This window comes from Haliotis cracherodii, unplaced genomic scaffold (assembly GCF_022045235.1).
Source record: "Haliotis cracherodii isolate W230 unplaced genomic scaffold, xgHalCrac1.p SCAF_15, whole genome shotgun sequence".
Lineage (NCBI taxonomy): Eukaryota > Metazoa > Mollusca > Gastropoda > Lepetellida > Haliotidae > Haliotis > Haliotis cracherodii.
Window position 1 is genome coordinate 35,115,608 of NW_027266270.1, and position 11,427 is coordinate 35,127,034.

The 11,427-nt window shown below is 43.0% G+C and overlaps 1 long non-coding RNA gene across 1 annotated transcript; it reads left to right on the forward strand.

The window, feature by feature from the left end:
* The first annotated feature begins 1,047 nt into the window (after window positions 1–1,047).
* On the forward strand, window positions 1,048–11,427 carry LOC139462099 (uncharacterized). Its single transcript, XR_011653012.1, has 4 exons — window positions 1,048–1,113; window positions 8,217–8,318; window positions 10,612–10,822; window positions 11,222–11,427. It is a non-coding gene; the product is annotated as an uncharacterized lncRNA (long non-coding RNA).

The following is an 11,427-nucleotide window of genomic DNA, read 5'->3' on the forward strand; positions in this document are numbered from 1 at the left end:
TAAATTACTTTTGTTGGGCTGAGTTATTTCATTTGAGGTAATCCTCGCGCCTTTACAGTTGGCGTTAACCATGGTTATGTTACTCACATTTGTGTCTTTGATAATTTGTTCTACCAATACAAGCACATTATAGCCAAAACATTATTGTGAAATATGTTCTTCATTTACAAAGCTCTTAGCATCTTCATGTCAAAAGGGATATCCTGAGTGGGTTTGAACGGTAATTTCAGTTATGCCATGGCGCGTGAGCATGATGGAAAGTAACTGACCTAATATGGTGAAACCCACAAGCATTGGTATAGTTTCGAACCCGCGATTGTAGGTCTCTGACAAGCTTAACGGCGCAATTGCAAGGCCTAAGACGACTGGGCCTGGCGTGCCCTCTCATCAAGATGAAACGGAGGAGTGTCTGTTTATGAAAACGACACCGACTATAAAGAGTGAGTTAGTTGGATTTAACGCCGCTTTGAACAGTATTCCAGTTATATCACGGCGTGTCAGCTTAATGTGGGAGGAAAGCCCGAAGTGAAGCAGGTCTCAGACGTTTTACCACTTCGGTGAAACCCACGAGCACGTGTATGGTGCAGACAAACCTAGAAACATAATTTGGGCGAACCAGGATTCGAACCCACAATCATAGGTTTCTGGCGAGCCCAAGGGACGCAACTTTGCACAGCGAATCGTTGCGCCTTAGACTCATGATGAGGAGACATTTGATACAGACATTTCCACACAAGTACATGGTTATCTATTCATATTGAAGATGCTTAGTGATCTTTTCGTATAATTTTCATCATCATTTTGACCTTTAATCCCAATGGAATCGACACTGGTCATATTCTAGCGTTGACGTTTTGAACTGCTACTGGCTGCAAAAAGTTTGCCTTTAAGGTGCCATAGATTACAGGGTAGGCTAACAGTTTGTTCCCTCTGTTATCTGGTAGCATAAAAACAAGTGCCCTTGCAATAGCATGTATTGATTACACTGTGTACCAGTAGAACCTTGACGACAGCAGGCTAAACATAGCTGCATATGCTCACTATCTGGTCGGAGCCGTACTGGTAGGAGGTGCAGTGTAACTGTATTCCGTATTTACCTCTTTGGTACACAAGGTAAGATTACTTTTCCTTCATTTATTTCAACATTATCCATCATTCATTCAATCCCGCGGCCCATTCAAAACTCTAACCCTAGCCTACAAATGCTACATGGAAACAGCCCCATTATATCTCACCGAACTACTGTCTCAATACAAGCCTTACAGATTTCTCCGTCCTCAGACTAGCCACCTGTTACAAGTCCCGGAAACCCATCTCAAAACCTTTGGTCAGAGATCTTTCCAGTTCTGCGCTTCCTCGCTATGGAACAAACTACCCTTTGATCTTAAGCTGTCGCCATCGCCTTCATCCTTTAAGGCTCATCTGAAAACACACCTTTTCAGACAACACAATCAACTCTACTCCCCTTTCATTAGCGTTATTTGCTAAAACTATGTAGCGTCATGGGCATTAACTTGGTGAATGGAATCTGGCGCAGAATAAACGGACTTTTTATTTATTTATTTATTATTATTATTATTATTATTATTATTATTATTATTATCATTATTATTATTATTATTATTATTATTATCATTATTATTGTAATTAAACTTCTAACCGCCTCGGTGGTCTAGTGGTAGAGCGTCCGCCCGGGGAGCGGAAGGTCAGGGGTTCGATCCCCGGCCGCGTCATACCAAAAGACGATAAAAAATGATACTTGTTGTTACCCTGTCTGGCGCTCGGCATTAAGGGGCTAAAACAAGGACAGGTCGGCTCGGAGTCAGTATACTGTGTCTGAGTGGGGTATTCATGTTAAACTGCGGCATGGTATCTCAGTGTGCTAGCACTATAAATCGGCATCAGTCCGGACTAGTACAAGCAGCCACACAAACACACACACGTACATGCACGTCGCTATATAAGTGCCATAATCATGGACGTTAAACCCCATTTCACTTCAACTATTAATGTCCTGAGTCTATATTAAAGTATGGGGGTGACGATTGTCTTAGCGCTACGATCGCTTTGTGGAACTGGGTCCTGGACGCACCTGCAGAAGAACCCAAAAGCATGGGTTCTCCACCATATGACGTTCTTGATTGGTAGCTCAGGGACCACGGAAGAGAAAAGCAGAGATGAAGCAGATGAAGATTACAGCAGCCAGGTTTATTAATATTATTACCTGGTGAAAAATGTTTCTGTCACTTATACACTTACAGGAAGTCGGACTGGGATTCTTCATCGTCGAGGTAGTCGTTGCTGAAGGCCGTAATGGACGCCAGGATTAGCCGTGCAATCCTTCCGCTCCTGTCGATGATCTGGGCCGGTCTCTGTTATAACATGTCGATCAGATTTTGTTGGTTGATAGATTACATGAGTGAGTGAGTGAATGAGGTTTTACGTTATAGCAATATTCCAGCAATATCAAGACGGGGGACACCAATGTATTACATGACATAGGGCAAGGTCAGTGAACCACGTACATGTACATAGTAAGATCCGGCAACGTAAGAGGGTGTTGACTGACATTTATAGATAGCCCTGGGGATTAAGAGTGATTCCTGGAGGAGGCTTTTAATGATTATGGGGATACGACGAACGTTTGCTGAATACATTATATATTAAGCAACTAGTTAGAGACTGATTAACCACTGGCATTGACGTTTATATTTACTAGTTACAGTTGCCCTATGTGGTATCTGTGTCTCTTCACTGTACTGTTATATTAACATACACGTACACACACACACGTACACACATACACACACGCCGCACGCACACACTCACACATATATTATATTATTTGCCATAATGTTAAACGTGACCCCATTTCACCTGATTATGCTATTGACCAGATCTACCACCCAATCAAGGATGTTAAGTACACTTCTAAACCAAGTGTGTGTTATACTAATTTGCATTTATGAAGAGCCAAGGATAAGGCATATAGAAGCCGCTATTGGTAATACAGACATCAGATTAGGCTGCAACATTGTGTCATGTTGAAGGCAGGGGACCGTCTTACTGGCTGCATATTCAGTGCATAAATCCGTACCCTGATTTAGATGCCCCGGTAGTACTTCAGTGCACGTTTATTTTGTCATCGATGGGATAGGTACAATTCTTATGTGTACGTCAACAAGGACCGGACTAAGTGTTAGGTAACAAAAACATACAGAAAGTCAACACGAGTAAACAACTATCAAGTCTTCATGATCAAACTTTTTAGTTTTATAAATGTGCAATGTTTATTGCAGGTGTGTTTGTAATTCATCCCCGAGAAAAGTAAGATAAACGTGTTTGCAGGCAAATGTGAGATTCTTCACACATAAATTTAAAAGTATTTATTGCGACAGTCTGCAGGGGACTGTATGTTTGCTTATAGAGTAATCTGAACCCTGTTTGATATGCAGTATATCTACCTATTCCCATTATTTACAAGGCGTCGCCATGTAACTAACAATCTAAACTAGGTTATATTTGTTTGAGTGTGAGTCATTTAAGCATTCTTGTGTGCATATCAATACTTCCTGGTAGAGGTAACAATGTTATCGCTGTACAAATACTCTAAGTATAAACCTGCAGCTTTATCAAATTACACGTCTCTTTTAGGTAAATATAGGGCCATATTATTCTAAAACAAAACTGTTGAAGTCTTCTGTGTCGTGCTGATACTTGAATTCTTCATTGTCTACGATCTCCTCCGTGGTCTACCCGGAGAGCGGAAGGTGGGGTTCGATCCCCAGCATCGTCGTAGCAAAAGACGTTCTCCTTTCTGGCTCTCGGCATTAAAACAAAACAAGGACTGGTTTGCATGGAGTCAGTGTAACGTTTCCGGGCATTTGTGTTAAGCTGTGGCATTCGCTAGTACTATATAACCGTGATTAGTACAAGTGCACGCACGCACGCTCACACGCACACACACAGTGTCTCTCTCTCTCACACACACGCGGTGTCTCTCTTTCACACACACACACGGTGTCCCTCTCTCTCTCTCACACACGGTGTCTCTCTCACACACACACGGTGTCCCTCTCTCTCTCTCTCACACGGTGTCTCTCTCACACACACGGTGTCCCTCTCTCTCTCACACACACGGTGTCTCTCTCACACACACGGTGTCCCTCTCTCTCTCACACACGGTGTCTCTCTCACACACACGGTGTCCCTCTCTCTCTCACACACGGTGTCTCTCTCACACACACACGGTGTCCCTCTCTCTCTCATACACGGTGTCTCTCTCACACACATACGGTGTCCCTCTCTCTCTCACACACACGGTGTCTCTCTCTCACACACACGGTGTCCCTCTCTCTCTCTCACACGGTGTCTCTCTCTCACACACACACGGTGTCCCTCTCTCTCTCTCTCTCACACACACACGGTGTCCCTCTCTCTCTCTCACACACACACACGGTGTCCCTCTCTCTCTCTCACACACACGGTGTCTCTCTCTCACACACACGGTGTCCCTCTCTCTCTCACACACGGTGTCTCTCTTTCACACACACACACACACGGTGTCCCTCTCTCTCTCTCACACGGTGTCTCTCTTTCACACACACACACGGTGTCCCTCTCTCTCTCTCACACACGGTCTCTCTCACACACAAGTACACACACACACACACACACACACACAAACACGCACACACACGCACACTTCTGTTACAATACACATTCATTGTTGCTCAGTGACGACCAATTACTACCTCTCACGCCCGTCACTCCTGTTTGTGTTTAAGTTGGATACGGAGTTGGAAAATGGGGAAAAGCCAAAACAGATTACGTGTTGTATTAATTTGATTTATTTATTTAATTATTCCTTTATCCATGAATACATCCGTTTCAAGTGACAAGTGTCACCCAATATCCTTCAACAATTCAGAATTGACCTTCACTTTGTGTGAATTCCTTGGAGTATGAACCTACATAGAGTGAGGGCCAAACTTTATGAACTTCGGAGCTTGCGAAAGGCAATTCTTATATTTTTTTATCACAATTTCCTACCTCAAAGGATGTAGACCAAGATTCAAACACAATTTTATTTAGTACGTATGACTTCATGTTTACACTGACAGCCATACAACAACCAGCTATATCGCGGAATAAAATAGTTCCTCAAAAAGAGAGGTGACATGAGCGTATGCATGCACAATTTGCTCTTCCGAAACATCTTGCGCAACACATATTCGAATAATATCACCATTAGATGAGAAAGGTCTGTAAAGAACTACCTCAGTAAGTCGGTCACAATGACAGCGCGTCGTAATACATTTACATCAAGTACAAGACGTCAAAATGACCGACACGATAAACGTGACGCAAGAGATTTCCGAAGTTGTTAATGAACCTGTGGCAGTTACATGGGTTGGTCATCTTTGATCAACTGGCCGATCATTGAAAGATGATTAAAGATGCGTCAAACAGACACTGAGATAAATTCATAGATTGCTAGAGACGGTCACTGTCAGCCTAGACACGGATCGAGTCGATACAACGATAGTTTGGATGACATTGTGCATTTCTTCGTTTGGTCTTTAGGATGGGCCGTAGCGAGGAAATTCGTGAAAATCATGCAGTCAAGCTCTCTGGCGTTTCTCAATGTATAGTTACTGAAACGCTGAGACCAAGATTGAAGGTGAGGTGAAATGGGGTTTAACGTCGCGTCCAAGATTATGGCAATTATATAGCGACGTGCATGTACGTGTGTGTGTTTGTGTGGCTGCTTGTACTGGTCCTGACTGATGCCGATTTATAGTGCTAGCCCACTGAGGTACCATGCCGCATTTTAACATGAATACCCCACTCAGACACAGTATACTGACTCCGAGCCGACCAGTCCTTGTTTTAGCCCCTTAATGCCGAGCGCCAGATAGGGTAACAACAAGTACCATCTTTTAACGTCTCTTGGTATGACGCGGCTCCCCGGGTGTGTGTGTGTGTGTGGTGTGCGTGCGTGTGTACGTGCGTGCGTGCGTGCGTGCGCGTGCGCGTGCGCGTGCGCGTGCGTGTGTGTGTGGCTGCTTGTACTAGTCCGGACTGATGCCGATTTATAGTGCTAGCTCTCTGAGATACCATGCTGCCTAAATGTCCAGAAAGAACGCTTATGTATGTTTTCGCGCTAGGGAAATCCCATGGTTTTCACTAGGAATGTGGAAATTGTCCGTCAGTGTTTACGTCATTTCAAGAATACGGTCTTGTGAAAAACGTATGACCATCAAATTGTGTCGTTCATACACTTATGAACGTCAATTTCGCGGTCATGTGACCGACCTCTCGTCCAATGGAAAAGACGTATATCGTGTAAACGTCAAATTAAAAAAATATTGTTGTGTGCCTCTCTGAGAGTAGCTCACACTTTTGCTAATACGTCACACGCTGAATATATGCAATAATCGTGAATGCGACGTTTAACCCATTTCAACTCACTGGTATTGAGTGAGTGAGTGAGTGAGTTTGGTTTTACCCCGCTTTTAGCAATATTCCAGCAATATCAGGGCGGGGTACACCAGAAATGGGCTTCACACATTGTACCCATGTCGGGATTCGAACCCGGGTCTTCGGCGTGACGAGCGAACGCTTTAACCACGAGGCTACCCGACCGCCCCACTGGTATTGGGTACCATTGTGATGTAACGTCTACGTCACATTAATTGCAGTAATTGTCAGACGTATGAACGTCTGGATGTACTGTTTCGAATTTAGATCTGAGCATAACAATTCAGTGACGACAAATAACCATAAGACTAGGGATTACTTCTATTTGACAATAGTCAACTTTAATTTCTCTTTATGCCAAGCAGTATCCAGCAGCTCCTGCTTTTGGTGTCTACATTTCACAACTATTGAAATACAATCGACCATGCACTTTCTTCGAAGATTTCATTAAAAAAGTTGTTTGATCGGCGTTACCGGGTACAAGTCCTTAGTGTAGCTTGCAAAATGTTATGGTAGACATGTGGAGGACACCATTACGAATACTTAAATGTGTTGTATTGATTCCTATTCCTTCTTGTGTACATAGTTCTTCATTTTCACATTGTTTACTATGTTAGCCTCATTCCCAAAATATTACAATACAGCCCTGGGTCCTTGGACATTTATCAACTGGCGAAAGGCGGTAGGTGTCCACACCGTTCATTGTTAGCTATGAACCAAGGGGAAAACGCCATACAGTTATTTTGATTGGTCCGTATGTGATAAGAACCCATTTGGAAAAGCTATACGTAACTAACGGTCATGCCAATAATCATACAGTTTGATATAAATATGCAATTATTAGTCGTAAGTTATAAACCTCATAAGCTACACCGCCCAGGCATGAAGATACTCTCACCTCTTTGCTCAGCATAGATTTTATATTTCATGTCTCACCTTCCAACACTGCACCACGTATTGTGACTATTCCTTCGGATATTCTTTGGAGTGCAATTCGTAATCCTGAAGAAGCAGTATGGCAAAATATGATAGTTAGCTCGTTATTACGCAGTAGTTTACTTGTAATTACTCGATAGTTAAGTTGTAATAACGTAGTAGCCAAGTCGTGATTACGGGAGAGCCGAGTCTTAATTACGCCGTAGCTACCTTTTTACGTGACAGCTGAGTTGTAATAGGGCGACAGCTAGGTTGCCACTACGCGACAGCTAAGCTATTATGCCGATTTAGAAAAAAAGATGATTTACCAGTGGCATTTACTCCGAACATGTAGGACCAGAGACAGCTTTCCTGCAACTATTTGTTTGAAGGGTTATAATTCTCAAAACGTCACCTGTTCGGTGAGTGAGTGATGTATATTTTTTTTATCTCGCCTCATCCAGATAGACACAATTCTTAAGGAGCTTAGATTTAATGGTGAAAGTTGGAATGAAATATTGACGTAATGAGTGTGAGTGATGTGACGTTGTATGTGGCGTTGGCAAACCAAGGGTCATAATCAGTTAGAATCAGGTGTTAGAATCTGTGATCAACTGCACATGACGTCTAAATGGACGCAATTCTGCCTCGACTAAAGACACTGGGACAAAAGTGCGGTTTGGCTTATGTTTTAGTTGTGCATTGCTAAACTATTCTCTCTGTCGATTCATATCACTTCCTTTAAGTCATCCATGAGTTTTTCATGTTACAGAAATATTGCTAAAAAAAATGTTATCTCTTGTACATCCTTTTTAAAGGGAGTCCCGGCGTTCAGTGATCTACGATGTCTACAGCAACTCCACCTCCTAAAGGCAGCATGGCTGACAACCCCCCTCCTCCACCACCATACTACGAACCTGGTAGGTATACAGCACCCGCAGTCTAATGGCAGAAAGGCTGACAATCTCCCTCGCCCGCCACCCAACTACGGGCCTGTTAGGAATACAGCACCCTCAGTCTAAAGGCAGCAAGGCTTACAACCTCCCTTTTCCTCCACCACGCTACGGACCTGGTAGGTCTACAGCACCCTCAATCTAAAGGCAGCAAGGCTTACAACCCCCCTTCTCTTCCACACTACGGAACTGGTAGGTATACAGTACACTCAGTATAAAGGCAGCATGGCTTACAACCTCACTTCTCCTCCACCACACTACGGACCTGGTTGGTATACAACACCCTCAGTATAAAGACAGCATGGCTGACAACCTCCCTCGCCCGCCACCCAACTACGGAAATGGTTGGTATACAACACCCTCAGTATAAAGACAGCATGGCTGACAACCTCCCTCGCGCGCCACCCAACTACGGGACTGGTAGGTATACAGCATCCTCAGTCTAAAGGCAGCATGGCTGACAACCTCCCTTCTCCTCCACCACACTACGGACCTGGTAGGTATACAACACCCTCAGTATAAAGGCAGCATGGCTGACAACCTCCCTCGCCCGCCACCCAACTACGGGACTGGTAGGTATACAACACCCTCAGTATAAAGGCAGCATGGCTGACAACCTCCCTCGCCCGCCACCCAACTACGGGACTGGTAGGTATACAGCACCCTCAATCTAAAGGCAGCATGGCTGACAACCTCCCTTCCCCTTCACAACACTACGGACCCGGTAGGTAAGACAAAGCAGACATGCTGATTAACCTATTTTACTGTTAACAGGAGTGCACAAAAATAAAACAAAATACATTTATATCTTATTTCATCAATTCTTTGATCTGTCTTAGCACGTGAGTAAAATGGTTATCAACAAATATTAGGCAGGACTCATCACCACAAGCATGAAAGAAAATGTCGGGTCTCACGTTGAAGTTTGTGTCGGCTTTTTCTTTTATAAGTTGGAATACTGTTGTATAGGTGATCAGACTCTTGTCTGATGTCCTCATTGCATCAACGTGGGTGGCGTTTCGCAGAAGTTTTTCACTGGCTTGATCCTTCGTGAGGGCTGCTAGTTGCAGATAGATGCCGGGTACTGGCGTGATCTCAGTGTCCCCTGTCTGTGCATCTCCGGTACACACGGCCGTTCTTCTCTCTGTGCACAGAATACTTGTAGCCAGCATGATACACACATCTACTACCATGAAGGTTAGGGAGGAAAGATAACTGTGCTAGAGCATTTGCCATAACTTATCATCGTATTGGAGGACTGAAGAGACATGGTTGTTAGGCAGAAATTGGTGTTTTAGGAACTGTAATAACGTCCCATATGTTTAAAACAAGTCCCCCACTTGCAAAACTTGCAACACTCCATTCCAAATCTTAGCTATGTTCACCCGTACTCCAACTATAAGCCTCAACTCATTTAGTTACTTAATTCACTTACAGTTCTTATTGAAAACTAATGTAATTAATCTGATCCCAGTACTAAATGTTTCAATCTTTTATCTGATATTAATCTCTATATTGTCAAACTATCTTAGTCCACTTACATTTCTTAATTGAAAAAACAAAACATTATCCGGTATTAATCTCTATATTGTAGCACTATCTTAACTTATCCCAACCTAAACACCCCTATTCCCATTGATAATCGCTCCCAAACAAATTATACAGGTCTGTGACTACTCGGGTGGGACTGACTCATGGAGTAACCACCCGTGCATGGTTAGACAAGCCAGACATTGTGAAGCTTGTGAAATTGTGAAAATTGAACGACCCGGGTTTATATCCTTTTGTGGAGGGTGTCAGATTAGAAATACACCACCTCTAATACGGGCACGAACACATAATTAATATTTTGAGGGTCTTTTAACATAAGGTGTGATGGATTTATCATTCGGGGAGATAAGTAAGCCCGGTAAATATTATTTCTATCAATGACAAGTATGTCCGGATTTTTTAGAGGAAGAGTTACCCTTCCTCGTCTGAATATTGTTTTGCCAGGTTGATTATGGTTTTGATGTCACTTTTCTGTGTGGACAAAATACTTATCATGAAAACACCTGCATCATGTTCTCATTCCCTAACTGTAAATAGTCAGTGACCCTGGCAAAACTAAAGTAAAACAATGATTTATCAGGTTAGCCAAACCATAAACAAATGCTGGCGGTACAGGCATTGTATTACGCTGACATTGCATTGCACAATGTTGTGCAGTTTTTCTACATGCACATGTATCAATATATATATAAAAACGTTATCATAAAAGGAACGGTTCCACAACTAATGCCCCAGCAGCAGCAACAGCAGCAGCTGAACGTTACCACAGTCAACATGGGTCTTCACGGAGCCCTTGTCATGTTTCCAAGGGTACCAATAAGCCTTACTTGCCAGTTTTGTCAAGCATCGATCGTGACGTCGGTGGAAATGGTCTACGGCGACGCAACCTGGCGAGCAGCATGCATTTTTTGCTTCATTCTGTGAGTCCTTTATCCTGTTCATTTTTGTAAGATGTTTTATTTATAAATACCTTTCCCATTGAAATCGCCCGGATTAACAAGTATTCACTTATGTCCTTTGTATATATGAAGTGGTCCCTAAGATGCCGTTCATATCTTGTGCTTCCCATCTCCAACCTCAACCAGCAAGGGAGCGGGTGGGCGAAAGGAATTTGTCTGTTTATTTTTTGTTCCGAATTCCAAAACTGTTTTTTACTAATTATCTTATTTGAGGACATTTTTAAGTGAAGACCACTTTGTACCAGTCTTTAGATATATTTATGACGTAGATCAAGTCTCTTTGCTTTTGAAACGAATTTTCAATAAATATAACTAAAGAAAGATCAATATTCTATCTATCTAGCGAAATTATTATTTCAGAGGTGTTATCGGCTGTTTCATTCCGTTGTGCATGGAGTCTACCCAAGACGCCGTTCACAAGTGTCCAAACTGCAAGGTCGTTCTGGGAACAAACCCGGGACAGTTCTGCTGAAAGGCGCGGTTTGCGAGAAGATATTGTATAAGACCATACATACTAAGCTTTCATTCCTCTGTTTCCGAAACAGAAATCCCAACGCGTAGCTTAC